Source organism: Papio anubis, chromosome 6 (assembly GCF_008728515.1).
Source record: "Papio anubis isolate 15944 chromosome 6, Panubis1.0, whole genome shotgun sequence".
In the NCBI taxonomy this organism is placed as follows: domain Eukaryota; kingdom Metazoa; phylum Chordata; class Mammalia; order Primates; family Cercopithecidae; genus Papio; species Papio anubis.
The window spans coordinates 37,321,889-37,339,283 of NC_044981.1; the positions used below are offsets into that span (position 1 = coordinate 37,321,889).

Here is a 17,395-nt window from a genome sequence, read left to right on the forward strand (position 1 = left end):
CGCAGAGAAGTTATAAACAAAAAGCGTTTATAAGTGTGACTGAATCAGTAGGATTAAAGGACAGGGATGCAGAGCACATCTTGACAGGATTGTGCCATGCTGTAAGAAGGACTGTTTATCCCTTCCTTCATTCATACTCTGAAAATCTGAATGTGGTTGACATTGCCATTTGCAATCTTCTAGGTTCAGATATCTATATAACTTGTAGGATTAATCCACTCATGTCTTTTGAGTATTTAAGTGATTGATTGTGAATCACTAAATCTATCCTGTGAAGTAAAATTACATTAAATTTATTACATAGTCTACATAAGCATGATATAAAATCAATTCAGTCATGTCCATGTACTAGCCACCTGTCCCTGTGCATAAAACCAAGCTATGGTAGTATGGTCCATGTTCATGTCCTCTTTTCTCATCTTGACTTCACTCTATTTGTTGTCACCACACTGTTCTATATTCTCAGTGGATCAGTGTTCAAATGGCCATGGTCTTCTATCTGAACACTGATACCAATGCAAAGAGTGCCCAGGTTATATTGGCAACTGCTCATGGTTAAGTCTCATTAGCTATCTCCAAAGTAGGCAGTTTTGCTCTAGTATTTACTGCAGCACACCAGCTGTCTGAGTTTATCTGAGAGTGATGCCTCTCTAGTAGCCTTACAGTTTGCAAATGTCTCTCAAATCTGTTGCTCTATGAGTGTTTATCCAGCTGCCGCTATGCCTCACTTCTGTCTCTACAGAGGTGTCTTTTTTCTCTCTTGCCACTTACCATTCTTCTCCACATGGCAGAACATGTGGCTTCTGGTGGCTCGTGGGCTTCACTGCTTACATGCTCAGAATGTTCAGCACTCCCAGGGAAACTCCTCTTATTGTCTTGGTTCCAAGTCCCAATATCCAGGGAAGTAACTCATTGTCTTAGCTTTGGTCATGCACTCCTTTCTGGGCCAATCATAGCTTTGGTCATGCACTCCTTTCTGGGCCAATCATAGCTTTGGTCATGCACTCCTTTCTGGGCCAATCGATGAACTGCTGCTCTGGAGATAGGTTCCTAGTAGAAACCTTATGTATGAAGCTGGAATGGGGGACATTTCTTAGAAGACGATACAATGCCTAGAAGAAGGAATATTCAACCAGAGTTACCATTTCAAATGTAATTTAAGAACATAATCAAGAAATTCAGGGTCTCCTTGGGGAGAAATTATAACTGACATTCCATGAATACAGAAGGGCAGACTTGTGCTATCTCCTTTAGTTCTATCATACTGCTTTGCTTGGCAATTTGGTGATTTCCATTTCTTACTCCTACTTTACTTTTTCCAACAACAATCCAGGCTTCTATTGATTCCTTTATTAGGATACTGGAACAACATAGATTTGGTTTTGACACTGAAGGATCAAATGAATTTTATGAACAATTCTATTGCCAAATCATTTTAACAGTATTAGGAAATCTCGTGCTGCTTGCTGCTTTGGGTTGAAAGTCCCAAAGCTAGCTGTTAAAATGGAACTGTTACACAGACAGAGCAACATGTTAGTGTAGTCTCAGCTATTAATATTTTATTTGAAAATCTGGATAATAATCATAGGATGCTTAAGGTGAATGTGACTGGAAATCTTGAAATCCAATTACTTTTTTTTTTTTTTTTTTTACGGATGGGGGAAACTATGGTCTGGAGATAAGGCCCCAGACCTAGTCCATGGCAGATCTGGTTCAGAACTTATGTCAGGAACCCCACTTCAGTGATCTCATTGGTCTTTCTTTTTCATTCCTTCTCATTGTTTTCATTGAAGGAATTAACCAGCTACCTGAAAGTAACATAAGGATGGGACAGAATCAAAAAATTTTTGTAGAAAAAGAGGAGAAGGGAAACTTTGGGTTATAGATATTGTCTGGTACTGGTCAAGATCTGTAGTGAGAAATCTGGAGCAGAGGAGCTCTGCACAGAGTACTGGGTATGTGGGCGAAGTGGAGAAAGCAGATGGATTTAACATGAGAGCCCTTCTGGGAGCCTGAATAGGGGAGGAGGGAGGTCTCAGAGGAAGGATGGGCTTAAAAAGAACACCTGAAAACGAACAAAAGAGAACAAATACATAAAACCCCCACAGGTACACAAAAGTAGAAGTAGAATAATAATATAAAAACTGAAATAATAATATGTACAGATGAAATATTTTAACATTTTAAATAATAGGAGAATGGCTTATAATTATAGTAATAAATTACAGCAGCTCATCAAAATTGGCAAATTTATAGAAACATATGAGTTTAGAAAATTCCTCAGAAAAGGTAGAAAACCCTGAGTAAACCAATAATCAAGGTGAGAAAAGGTAGAAGTTTTAAAACTATTACATCAGCAAAGACTCTAGGCTTGGATAATTTTCTGATAAGTCCTTTAAAACTTTCAAGGACTCTTACATGCTATATTCTGTTCCAAAAGATGGAAAAAGAGAATATATTTTCCTTTTGTTTTATTTATTTATTTTTGAGACAGAGTCTTGCTCTGTCACCCAGGCTGGAGTGCAGTGGTACAATCATGGCTCACTACAGCCTTAACCTCCCAGGCTCAAGTGATCCTCCTACCTCAGCCTTCCAAGTAGGTGGGACTACAGGCACACACCACTACTCCTAGCTACATTTTTTTGGTTGTTTTTTTGTAGAGGTGAGTTCTCATTATGTTGCCCAGGATGGTCTTGAACTCCTGAGCTCAAGTGATCCTCCCTCCTTGGCCTCCTGAAGTGCTTGGATTACAGGCATGAACCACTTCATCTGGCCGTTTTCCTCTTTATTAACGTTATTCTGAAATAGTAAACTGACCCAGATAGTAACTGCATAAACGAAAGAAAACCAGCCAGGCGTGGTGGCTCATGCCTGTAATCCCAGCACTTTGGGAGGCCGAGGCAGGTGGATCACCTGAAGTCAGGAGTTCGAGGCCAGCCTGATCAACATGATGAAACCCCTTCTCTACTAAAAATACAAAAATTAGCTGGGCATGGTGGCAGGCACTTGTAATCCCAGTTACTCAGGAGACTGAGACATGAGAATAGCTTGAACCCAGGAGGCGGACGTTGGGTTGCAGTGAGCTGAGATTGCGCCATTGCACTCCAGCCTGGGTGACAGAGCAAGACTCTGTCTCAAAAATAAATAAATAAATAAATAAATAACTGTAAGGATCTTAACTAAATCACAAGCAAGTTGAATTTATAGTGACATCAGCAAGATGTCTCATATCCCTCTACATATCCCTCCCTCATATCCCAACACCACATCAGCAATTCTGTATCCATCTACAGATGAACTCTCTGCAGGAGCCTCAGGATATAGGTAGAAGGTTGTGAAACCCTATTAAAATCTAAGACCTAGGAGAGTTGTTTTGAGAGTACAAACTGACACCCAAATGGCAGATCTGCCAATTGTGCTTCCAGGTTCAAGCCTAGAAATGGCCCTGCTCCCCAAGGAGTTTGGCTATAGCCCTTTTTGGCCTTGAGCCTGCAACTAAAACCAACTGCCAAGGGTTGTAGGTGGAATCAGGCACACTAGTGTCTTGGTGGAGAGGCTTGTCTGCCTGCCAACATCGATCTTGGCAGTGAACTTGAAAGTTACCCTGTGGCTTGTCTCCAGCCACCCTCAGCTGAGGTCCCAACTCAGAGCTAACTGTGCAAGAGCCCAGAATGAGGCTTGCTCATATCTAGCAGCCTGGGAGTCTGAGCCTCCAAGAAGGGCTCATCAACCTCTGTACCCCAGCAGATACGAAGGGTACCCACTGTCAACTCTGGCCCCTCCTGCTGCAGTCAGGGAACTATCCTACCTGTGCAGGGATCTACTGGGAGATACATGCCCTTCTGAGCCAATGAGATGAACTCTTCAGTCATCATCCTCCAGCATATCCCAAAAGGGCCCAGTCTCAGCTCCAGTCCCTCCTGCTGTAGTCAGGAAACTAATTTGTGCAGAGACCTGCTGGGAGACACACTCCCATCTGAACCAATTAGGTGGGCTTGCCAGCTGCTGCCCCACATCAAGTCCTGAAGGGGTCTAGTCTCAGCTCTAGCCCCTCCTGCTGCAGTTGGAAACTATCCCATCTGTGCAGAGACCTGCTGGAAAACAAACTCATCTGGGCCACTGGGACAGGCTTCTGGGCTTGTGTCCCTGACCAACTTTCTCACACAGTTCAGGCATATTGTCCCTAAAAACAAAACAAAACAACAGCAACAAAAAAACTTGTTATAAATATCAAATTTTCTGGTAAGCCTCATGGTAACAACAAAGCAAAAACCTATATTAGATATGCTAAAACTAAAAAGTAAGGAATCAAAACATACTACTAGAGAAAATCACTTAACCCCAACCAAGGGAAGACTACAAGAGAGGAAGAATGGAAGAAGAAAGGATCTACAAATTGACTAGAGAACAAGTAACAAAATGGCAGTAGTCCTTTCCTACCAATAATTACTTTGAATGTAAATGGAGTGAAATCTATGATTAAGAGACACAGAGTGGCTTAATGGATTTTTTTTAAAAGACCCAGCTGCATGCTGCCTACAAGAGACTCATTTTACCTGTAAGGATACACACAGACTGAAAATGAAGGATGGAAAAAGATATTCTATGTAAATGGGCACCATAAAAAGAACAGGAGTAACTATGCTTATGTCAGATAAAATAGAGTATAAGCCAAATACTGTAAAACGAAGAAGGCCGTTATACAGTGATTAAGGGTAAATACAACAAGAGTGCACATGCACGCACGCACGCACACACACACACACACCCAACATCAGAGCTCCTGAGTATATAAAGATACATAAATACTAATATATATTAATTATAATAGAACATATAATTAATAAAAAATATTAATAGCCCTAAAGGGAGAGATAGACTGCAATACAATAATAGTAGGGGACTTCAACATCCCATTTTCAGCAATGGACAAATCACCCAGATAGAAAATCAATAAAGAAATGTTAGAGTTAAACTATACTCTAAATCAAATGGACCTAACAGACATTTACAGAACATTCCATCCAGTAGCTGTAAAATATACATTTTTTTAAACAGCACATGGAACATTCTCCAGGATAGATCATATATGAAGCCACAAAACAAGTCTTAACAAATTTTAAAAAATTGGAAAACTACCAAGTATCTTTCTTGACCACAATGGAATGAAATGAGAAATCAGTAATAGTAGGAACTTTGGAAACTGTACAAATACATGGGAATTAAACAATATGTTCCTGAATAACCAATGAGTCAAAGAAGAAATTTGAAAGAAAATTTAACAATTTTTTGAGGCAAATGAAAATGGAAATACAACACAGCAAAATCTATGGAATACAACAAAAGCACTTCTAAGAGAGAAGTTTAGAACAATAAATGCATATACCAAAAACAAAACCAAAAAAATCACAAATAAACAACCTAATGTTGCATCTCAAAGAATTAGAAAGACAAGAACAAATTCAACTCAAAATTTGAAGAAAAGAAATAATAAAGATCAGAGTAGAAAATAAATGCAATAGGAATTTTTAAAAGTACAAATGATCAACAAAATGAAGCGATGTTATTTTTGAAATGATAAAATCAATACCTTTGGCCAGACTAAGAGAAAAAGAGATATGACTGAAAAAAAAAAAAAAAAAACAGAGATGAAAAAGAAGACATCATAACTGATACCACAGAAATACAAAAGATCATTAAAGATTGTTATGAAAAATTATATGCCAACAAATTGGAAAACTTAGAAGAAATGGGTAAATTTGTAGACAAATATAACCTACCAAGATTGAATCATGAAGAATTAGAAAACCTGAACAGCCAATAATGAGTAATGAGATTGAATCAGTAATTAAGTCTCCCTTAAAAAAAAAAAAAAAAAAGCCCAGGAACTGATGGCTTCACTATGGAATTATATCAAACATTTAAGGAAGACATAATACCTATTCTTCTCAAATTATTCCAAACAATTGAAGCGGCTAGGAATTTTTTCAAACTCATTCTATGAGACTAGCATTACTCTAATGTCAAAACACAAAGACACAACAAAGAAAGAAAACTACAGGCCAATATCCCTGATGAACATAGATGTAAAATCCTCAACAAAATACTAGCAAACCAAATCAAACAGTGCCTCAGAAAGATCATTCACATTGATTAAACGGGATACATGGATGTTTCAAGATGTATAAATCAGTAAGTGTGATACATCACAGTAATAGAATGAAGGACAAAAACCATGTCATCATCCCAATAGACACAGAAAAAGAATTGGATAAAATTCAACATTCCTTTGTAATAAAAACCCTAAACTAATTAGGTGTGAAGGAATGTATCTCAACACAATAAAGGTCATGTATGACAAATCCATAGCTAACATCATTCTGAACTGGGAAGAGTTGAAAGGTTTTCCTCTAAAATTAGGAACACAACAATGATGCCCACTTTCACCACTTCTGTTCAACATATACAGGAAAGTCTAGCTAGAGCAATCAGGCAAGAGAAAGAAATAAAAGGCATCCAAGTTTGAAAAGAGGAAGTCAAATTGTCCCTATTTGTAGATGACATATGTAGAAAACCCTACAGATGCCACGAAAGAACTCTTAGGACCAAAAAACAAATTTAGTAAAGTTGTAGGATACAAAGTCAACCTACACAAATTAGAGTTTCCATATGCCAACAGTGAACTATCTGAAAAAGAAATTTAAAAAGCAATCCCATTTAAAATAGCTGCAAAAAATAAAATACCTAGGAGTAAATTTAACTAAGGAAGTGAAAAATATCTACAATGAAAATTATTAAACATTGATGGAAGAAGTTGAAAAGGACACAGATAAATGGAAAGATATCCTGTGTTAATTACTTGAAAGCGTTAATATTGTTAAAATATCCATACTACCCAAAGCAATCTACAGATTCACATGCAATCTCTATCAGAATACCAATGTCATTTTTTATGGATAGAAAAAAAATTCTAAAATTTATATGAAACCACACAAAATCCCAAATAGCTAAAGCAGTCTTGAGCATTAAAAAAAAAAGAAAAAAGTTTAAGGCACCAAACTACCTGGCTTCAAAATGTACTACAAAGCAATAGTAACCAAAACAGGATGGTACTGGCATAAAACCAGACACATAGGCCAATGGAGCAGAATAGAGAAACCAGAGGTAAACCAACTTATCTTCATTTACAATCAACTTATCTTCAACAAAGTTGCCAAGAACATGTAATGAGGAAAGATCAATCTTTTCAATAATGGTGTTGGGAAAACTGGGTAATTATATGCAGAATAATGAAACTAGACCCCTATTTCTCACCATACACAAAAATCAAATCAAAATGGATTAAAGACTGAAATGTAAGACCTGAAATTGTGAAACTACTATAAGAAAACACTGGAGGAAATGCTCCAGAACATTGATCTGGGAAAATATTTTTTTGTGTAAGACCTCAAAAGCAGGCAACCAAAGCAAAAATAGACAATTGGGATTACCTGAAGCTACAAAGCTTTTGCACGGCAAAGGAAACAATCAACATAGTAAAGACATAACCTAAAGGATAGGAGAAAATATTTGCAAACTATGCATCTGACAAGGTGTTAATATGCAGAATGTATAAGTAACACAAACAACTCAATAGCAAAAAAACAAAGAATCTATTTATTAAAGTGAACAAGAGATCCAAACAGACATTTCTCAAAATAAGACATACAAATGGCAGAGATATATGAAAAGGGGTTCAACATAATTGGTCATCAGAGAAATACAAATCAAAACTACAATGAGTTATCATCTCACCCCAATTTAAATGGCTTGTATGAAAAGAACAGTAACACATGCTGGCAATGATGTGGAGAAAGAAGAACCCTCATACAGTATTGGTAGAAATGTAAGTTAGTACTTTGGAGAATAGTATGCAGGTTCCTCAAAAAACTAAAAATAGAACTACCCTATGATTCAGCAGTACTACTGCTAAGTATATATCCAAAAGAGGTGAAATCATTAAGAAAACTTTGAAAGGATTTGTTTTTTGTTTTAAATATAAAATAAAAAAAGGAAGTGAAATCAGTATGTTGAAGAGGTATCTATCTGTACTCCCATGTTTACTGTAGCACTATTCATAATAGCCAAGATACAGAATCAACCTAAGTACCTATCACCAAATGAATGGATTAAAACATGCAGTACATATACACAATGGAATACTATTCAGTCATAAAAAAGAATGGCATTCCGTCGTTTGTGACAACATGGATGAATATGGAGGGCATTATGCTAAATGAAATAAGCTGAGCATAGAATGATCTCACATTCTATGACAAGTACCACATGATCTCACTCTTGAGAATCTGATAAATTTGATCTCTTAGAATTGGAGTAGAATAGTGGCTACCAGAAACTGACGGAGGGTAGCAGGGAGGAAGAATGATTTCTAGTGTTCTATTGCACAGTAAAGTGAATAGTTAACAATAATTTATTGTGAAAAAAATAATATATAGTCCAAAATAGCTAGAAGAGAGAATATTGAATGCTCTTAACACAGGGAAATGAAAATTATTTGTTGTGATGGATATCTTAATTGATTTGATCATTACACAATGTATACATGTGTAATGTATACAGTACCCATAAATATGTACAATCATTTTGTGTCAATGAAAAACAGAATATGACTTTGAAAAGGAAGAATTCAGTAGAACATCAAAAAATAACTTGCAAATAATAACGTGCCTTCACCAAGCTGGAACACATGGGCAAATATCAGAAAGATGCAGGATTAGGAAATCTCATCACAGCAATAAGAGAAAAACTTTTCCTTAAGCTATCATACTGTTATCTTGATAGGTGCTATAAAAGCCATTTTATAAAAATTCAACACTTATATTTGACTTTTGGAAAGTGGGAACAGAAGGATATTTTATTTCTATGATAATGATTGTGAACCCCAAATGTCATGATACTTATTGGTGAACAACTAGAGACATATCCATTAAAGTCAAATACAGATGTCTGCTATTGCCACTGTTATTTAGCATTGTGTTGTAGAAGATATGGCTAATGTATTGAAAGAATCATAAATAAAAGATGTAACTACTGGAAAGGAGGGACAAAATCAACATTGTTCTTAGACAATATAATTGTCTAACAAAAACACAAATGAATCAACGGAAAAACTATTAGACTTAATAGTCTAATAGTTCAGTGAGGTGACTGTTTACAAGATAAATATATTAAAAAATGATGCTTTCTTATAAAATAAGATATAAAACTCCTCTTAATTATAGCAATAAAAATGAAACTGAGAAATAATTTTTAAAATACTCACTTAAAGAAAACTATAAAACCTTCTTAGAGACATAAAAATAGTTAGAATAAATGGAGAGGTGAGCCACATTCCCAGTATAGAGATTCAATATTGTAAAGATGTCAGTATTCCCTAAATTAATCTATAAATTGAAGCCAAGTCTAATTGAAACTCAAGCATCATTGTTTTTCTAGTTGGATAGTAGAGGGATATTAGATCTTCTAGAATTGTAAATGGACAAGAATAGCTAAGAAAGCTTGAAATGGAAAAAAATAAGAATAATGGGGAACCAGCACCACCAGATTTTTAAAACGTTATCGAATGGCAATAATTTAGTCATTTGCATTGCAAACATTGATAAATATGGAGCAAAATGAAAGGGCCAAAATTAGACTCTTGTATGTACAATAGCTTAATATGTGATAAGATTTGTATTTCCAATCAGTGGAGGAAAAATGGGTTAGACAGTAAACAGTGTTGAGATAACAGGTTAACTTTGGAAAACACAAAAGTGTTACCTCACATTAAACTCTAAAATAAATTTTAGGTTGACTAAGGCATTAAGTGCTTTAAATTAAACTATAAAAGAAGAAGAAGAATATATTCAATTAGTTATAGTATATATTCAATTAGTTGAGTGGCCAAGATTTTCTTAATCATAATACCTGAGTCTAAAACCAGAGGGACAAGATAGATAATGTGACTGGATGAATTTTGAAACATCTGTATGTTGTAAAAAGGAGTGAAATAATGGCATTTGCAACAACCTGGATGGAATTGGAGACCATTATTCTAAGTGAAGTAACTCAGGAAAGGAAAACCAAACGTATGTTCTCACTTATAAGTTGGAACTAAACTATGAGGACGCAAAGCCATAAGAATGATACAATGGACTTTGGGGACTGGGGAGAAAAGGTGTGAGGGTGTGAGGGATGAAAGACTACGTAGTAGGTAGAGGGTACACTGCTCAGGTGATGAGTGCACCAAAATCTCAGAAATCACCACTAAAAAACTTATTCATGCAACCAAACACAACCTGTTCCCCCCAAAACCTGTTGAAATAAAAAAAAAAAAATCTGTATGTCAAAAGCACCATAAATAAAATAAAAGCACAAAAAAACAAGGATAAGTGTGTGGGCAGGGGACTATAGCATTCCATTTCAGTGGGAGACACTGGGAGTCCTTTTTCGTTTGTTGTGAATTTTTAAAAACGGTTTGAATGCTGTATCCAAACTCTTCTCCATGTATGAATTCCTCCTAAGAACATATTGAGAGATATACGTCCAGATTTATATACAAGGGTGTTTCATCTAGTGCAATTTATAATACTGAAAAATCAAAAATGTCTTAAGTATATAAAAAGTTATTGATTGAATGAACAAGAATGGATTTGACATGATGGAACGCTGTGCTGCTATTAAAAACTGTTTTTCAATAATATTTGATGACAGTAAAATGTTCACAACATACCATTGGAATGTAGAGATATAAAATAATCTATAGGCCGGGCATGGTGGCTCACACCTGTAATCTCATTACTTTAAGGGGCTGAGGCAAAGGATCATTTGAGGCCAGGAGTTTGAGATCAGCCTGGCCAAGCATAGCAAAATCCTGTCTCTACTAAAAATGCAAAAAATTAGTCTGGCATGGTGGCACATTCCTGTAATCCTAGCTACTCAGGAGGGTGAGGCATGAGAATCTCTTTTTTTTTTTTGAGACAGAGTCTCGCTCTGTCGTCCTGGCTGGAGTGCAGTGGCCGGATCTCAGCTCATTGCAAGCTCCGCCTCCAGGGTTTACGCCATTCTCCTGCCTCAGCCTCCTGAGTAGCTGGGACTACAGGCGCCCGCCACCTCGCCCGGCTAGTTTTTTGTATTTTTTAGTGGAGACGGGGTTTCACCGTGTTAGCCAGGATGGTCTCGATCTCCTGACCTCATGATCCGCCCGTCTCGGCCTCCCAAAGTGCTGGGATTACAGGCTTGAGCCACCACGCCCGGCCGAGAATCTCTTGAACCCGGGAGGTGGAGGTTGCAGTGAGCCGAGATTGTGCCACTGCACTCCAGCCTGGGCGACAGAGCAAGATTCTATCTCAAAAAATAAAATAAAATAAAATAAAATAATGTATAATACATATATACATATATAAATTTTAATATAGGTAGGTCTACAAACCCTTGGGGCCAGATATGCTTCAGAAATCAGAATGTTCTGGTTTTTAGAAGGTAATATTCCATATATTATATAATACACTGCAGCTAAGATATAAATATTCAGGAAGATAGGGATAAATAAAGACTATAAATAGCCTCACATCTGTTCAGGAGAGCTTTTGCCTCCAAAATGATTTACCGTTTTCAGAGCTTTCTGAATTTTTAAATGAAGATAAGGGATTGTGGATTATGCATATTAAAAGGATTAGAATAAAGATCTCTAGAGAGGAATATTGGTGATTTTTATTTCCTTCTTTATATGCTCCTGTATTTTTCAAACCTTCTAATGTGAACATATATTATTTAGTTAGAAGTAAGTCCAAAAAAAAAAAAAGGTGGAAGAGACACAAGCCTAATTTTGGAAAGGAATATAAAGGCAGTCAAAATTTTACTAAAGTCTTTCAAATTCAAACAATTAAAACAAAACATAAACCACCAAAGTGTAATTATACTGTATCACTTGCAGCCACACTTCCTCCAATGTTTCCTGCATACATGCTTCTCTTGAGAGTTCCCCTTATGATGTCTTGGCAGTCCTCGCCCCCACCTCTAAAAACTCAGCCTATGCTGTTTCTTGTCTCATTGGCCCCTTTCCTTTCTTGAGTGGGAATGTTTCTCACTTTTTCAATGCCAATCAATCTTTTTTTTCCCCCAGGCCATTCAGAAAAGATATAAAATATTTATTACCTTATATTAAATGAAGAAAGATTACAAATCAGTAACAACCTTCCACATTAAGAAACTTAGAAAAGAAGAGCAAACTAAACTCAAAGCAGTCAAAAGAAAAGAAATAATAAATATGTGAGCAAAAAAAGCCAGAAAATAGAAAAACAACAAAGAATCAAGAAGCTAAAATTATCTTTTTTGAAAGATCAATAAAATTGACAAATGTTTAGCTAAATTAACCAAGAATAAAGAAGATAAAGTGAAGATGATTAAAATCAGCAATGAAAAAGGGATGTAACTATTGACCTCACCAAAATTTAAAAACTCCTAAGGGAATACTGTGAACAATTATGCCAACAAATTAGATAACATAGATGAAATGGAAAAATTATTAGAGATAACTATTGAAACTGACTCAAGAAGAAGTAGAAAATCTGAATAGAGCCATAAGAAGTATGGAGATTGATTCATTAATTAAAAAAAAAAAAAATCCCACAAAAGGAATCTCAGTCCCAGATGGCTTCATTGGTGAATTCTAGCAAATTTTTAAAGAATAGCACTAGTTTTTCTCAAGCTTTCCTAAAAAACAAAAGAGGAGAGAACGCTTTTCAACCCATTCTGATACCAGTATTACCATGATACCAAATGCAAACAAAGACATCACATACACACAAAAAACTACAGATTACTATCCCTTATAAACATAGAAGCAAAATTCTCAACTAAAATATTATCAAACCAAATGCAGCACCATATAAAAACATTATACGCTATGACCAAGTGAATTACTCCCAGGAGTATGAGATTGGTTAAACATATGAATATCAATCAATATAATATACCATATTAATAGAATAATAGACAACAACCACATGATCATCTCAACAGATGCTGTCTTAATCTATCTGAGCTGCTGCAACAAAATACCATGGACTGGGTAGCTTATAAGCAGCAGAAATGTATTTCTCATAGTTCTGGAGGCTGAGAGTCCAAGATCAAGACCCTGGCAGATTCGGTAGCTGATAAAATCAGGGCCTGTTTCCTATTTTGTAGATGACTTCTCATTGTGTCTTCACATGGTGGAACAAGAGGTCTCTCTTGGGCATCTTTTATAAGGTCACTAATCCCGCTCTTAATGTCTTGTCACTTCCTAGTACCATCACCTTGGGGTTTAGGTTTCAACATATGAATTTTAGGGGAGCATAAACATTTAGTCCAATGTAGATGCAAAAAAGCATTGAAAACATTGATAAATATGCTTAGCCAACTAGGAATAAGAGGAAATTTTCTCAACCTGATAAAAGGCACCTACAAAAAACTCACAGTTAATATCACACTTAATGATAAAAGACTGAATGTCTTCTCCCAAAGATCAGGAGAAAGACAAGGATGTCTACTCTTACAACTTCTATTCAGCATTGTACTGGAAGTTCTCGATAGGGCAGTCAGACCAGGCAAAGAACAAAAAGCCATTTACATTGGAAAGGAAGAAGTAAAACGGCCTCTATGATTGTGACATGAATTTGTACATAAAAACTGATAAGTTGTTTACCAAAAAACAATTAGAGCTAATAGATGAGTTCAGCAAGATTGTAGGATACAAGATCAATATTTAAAAGCTATTGTATTTCTATGCACTGGCAAGAACAATTCAAAAACGAAATCATAAACACATTACAATTCGTTTACAATATCATTAAAAATAAAATACTTAGGAATAAATTCAATAAAATAAGTAGAAGATTTGTACATTGAAAACTAAAAAAAAAAGTTAAAAAATTAAATACCTAAATAAATGGAAAGACATCCAGTTTGTTCATGGATCAGTAGACTTCAGTAAGATGGCAGTACTCATCTAAGAGATCAAGAGATTTAACTCAATCCCTATCAAAATCCCAACAGCCTTTTTTAAAAATAGAAATTGACAAACTGATTCTAAAATTTATATAGAAATTCATGAGACCCAAGGTAGCTAAAACAATCTTGAAAAGGAAGAACAAAGCTATAGGACTTACGCTTCCCAAAATCAAGACTTACTACAAAGCTACAGTAATTAAAAGAGTGTGATATATGCATAAAGATATATATCATTGCAAAGAATATATATCTCAATGCAGAATTGAGAGTCCCGAAATAAACCCAGCCCTCATGTATTATGGTCAGGTGGTTTTCAACAAGGGTTCTAAGACCATGCAATGTGGGAAAAGACAATCTTCTTAACAAACGGTGCTGGAAGAACTGATAAGCATTTGTAAAGGAATGAAGTTTGGTTTTTACATCACAACATACACAAAAATTAACTCAAAATGAATCAGGGATTTAACTGTAAACACTAAAACCATAACACACTTAGTAAAAAAAAAAAAAGGAGTAAATCTTTGTGGCCGTGGATTAGGCAATGCTTTTCTAGATATGAAACCAAAAACATAAGCAATAAAAGGAAATATTGATAAATTGGACTTCATCAAAGTGTAAAACTTTGTGCTTCAGAGGGCACCATCAAAGGACAACCTATAAAATAGGAGAAAATATTTGCAAATCTTACATCTGTTAAGGGTCTAGTATCCAGAATATATAAAGAGCTCTTACAACTCAACAATAGTCAAATTACCCAATTTAAAAATGGGCAAAGGATTTGAGTGGATATTTCTACAAGGAAGACATACAAATGGCCAAAAAACACACGAAAAAATACTCAGCATCATTAGTTATTAGGGAAATGCAAATTAAAACCACAATGAGCTATTTCTTCATTCCCGCTAAGATAGCTATAATCAAAGACAGGGACAACAGCAAGCATTGGTAAGGATGTGGAAAAATTAGAACATTCATACATTGCCAGTGGAAATGTAAAATGGTGCAGCTGCTTTGGAAAACAGTCTAGCAGTTTCTCAAAAAGTTAAAGATAGGGTTATCTCATGACTTAACAAACTTGCCTCTGAGTATATACCCCACAAAACTGAAAATATACATCCACTCAAAAACTTGTATGTGAATGTTCATGGCAGCATTACTCATACTAGCTAAAAAGTGAAAACAACCCAAACATCTGGTGCTGATGAATGGAAAAAAAAAAAAATGTGGTATATCCATGCTGTGAACTATTATTCAGCCATAAAAAGGAATGAAGTAATACATGCTACAACGTGGATGAACCTTGAAAGCATGCTAACTGAAGGAAGATAGACATAAAAGACCATATACTGCATAATTCCATTTTAATGAAATGTCTGGAATAGAAACAAAGTAGATTTGTGATTGCTGGGGTGGGAGGGGGGAATGGGAAGTGACTGCTAATGGGTATGGGATTTCTTTTGGAGTTGATGAAAATGTTCTGGAATTAGATAATTTGACAGTAGTGATACTTATACAACTCTATAAATATATTTTAAAATATTGAAGTATACACTTTATAATAAAGTATATACTTCATAATTTATATGGAAATTATATCTCAATTTTAAAGGTTCAGAAATATATATTTATTGAGCATCTGTTGAGCGCCAGGCACTGGCTAGGTGCTGGGTTGGCCACCGTGTCTAACTAAGTCCCTAGCTAATATTCTAGACTGGACATAAAACAGACAGTAATTGATAAACAAGGTAGTACATAATATGCTAAGAAGAAAATATGAAATATGCTAAGAAGCAGGGGAAAGGACAGAGTGATAGGAGAGGTGTGCTGTTTTAGATAGGACCAGGACCGTCAGGAAAGCCTTGCTGATAGGGGGAGAAAAACCTGAGATGTGAAGGGAGTGAGTCTGGAACTCTGAAGGAGGGAACAGCAATGAGGCTGGGGAGGTTCTGGCGAGGAGGCTGCTATGGCTGGAGAAAAGTGAATGGATGGGGGTGGTGAGATAAGAAAAGGTGTTTGTGTGTGTGTGTTGGGTGGGGGTGGGGGTGGTGTGTGGCAGCAGTAGCAGGGACTGATTGTGTAGGGCCTTATAGACTGTAAATAAGAACTTTGGTTTGGATTCTGGATTTTGCCTTGGCTGCAATGGGAAGCCATTGGATGGTTCTGAGCAGAGGATGAATGTAATCTGACTTAGGACTTGAGAGACCCCTCTGGCTGCTGTAGGAAGAATAGCTAGTAGAGGACAAGGGTGGGAGTGAGGTTGCCACCAGTTAGGAGGCCATTCCAAGAATCCAGGCAAGAGGTGGTGGACACTTAGGCCAGGAAATAAAAGCAGAGTTGGGAAGTGGTCAGATTCTGAATATGAAGGGATGCCTGTAAATCACCTCTTGACCCAATATCTGGATCAAGCAACAACTATGCCAGGGTCACCTGAACTAAAACCAGACCTTCCTTTTAGAAGGTGTGTTTCAGAGGAGTTGGATGAAGACAGAGAGGCTGTGGCTCACACTCATGTGTTAATACTTTTTGAGCCTGTCACTCTCCCTCATTGATCTATTGAACATTTGTGTGTTCTTCTGAAATAAGTGGGGCTCGATATCTATCCAGGATCCAGAGGCTCCTCTCATTCAAGTCACTCCTCTCCTTTCTTCTGCTTTTATAGGCTGGGTGGGATTCTTTTCAGGTGCCAGATTCCCCTTAGGAGCTGGAGAGATTCATGGGGACTTGGGTGGGAAAAATCCACCTTTGCTTGTTAACACTTGGCCTATTTCAATTCCTGATTCTCCAAGCAGTGAGTGCTCTTCCATCCTCCTCAGGCTGTCATTGCAAAGTGTCTCCCTGTGACCCTGAGCCCACAAATAATCCCTAATTTTGCACCCTGCCGATCTTCTCGGAAGATGTGGCTATTAACCACAGGATGCCATTTAAATGGTGTATCCTGACAATGTTTCTGGTTTCTGACGTACTTCTCTCCCCACCCCCATGAAGTCTCCAGCCTCTTATAGTCTCTGCCAGCAGTTCCCACAAACATACACTGGTTCACAATGTCTCCATTGATCGCTTTTCCTTGTACAGTGATTATGCCTCTAGAACCCAAGAAAATTGGGGCCTACAAGGGCTTGCCTAAAAGATAATTTCTAATTGCGGTTGCGTAAACATGATTCTCAGACTTCTTCAATTTAGCTAATTCACGTGGCAGAGCACAAGTATGGTTCTCTGCCTGGGACATCTGGTCCTAAATGGTGCATTATCTCTGGAATTATGACATTTCTCATCCTGGAGTGTTTTCATGTTTAGTTCCAAGGTGGTGATTTAATCTGAGGAGCAGCTGAGAACTAGGTCTTAGACGGTTGCCCCTGAATGTACC

At 36.7% G+C, this 17,395-nt stretch overlaps 1 protein-coding gene across 5 annotated transcripts in view; it reads left to right on the forward strand.

Annotated features, from left to right (window-relative positions):
• The window catches only part of DNAH8 (dynein axonemal heavy chain 8), a 319,842-nt gene that overhangs the window by 241,317 nt on the left and 61,130 nt on the right, over window positions 1–17,395 (forward strand). The window lies entirely within an intron of this gene.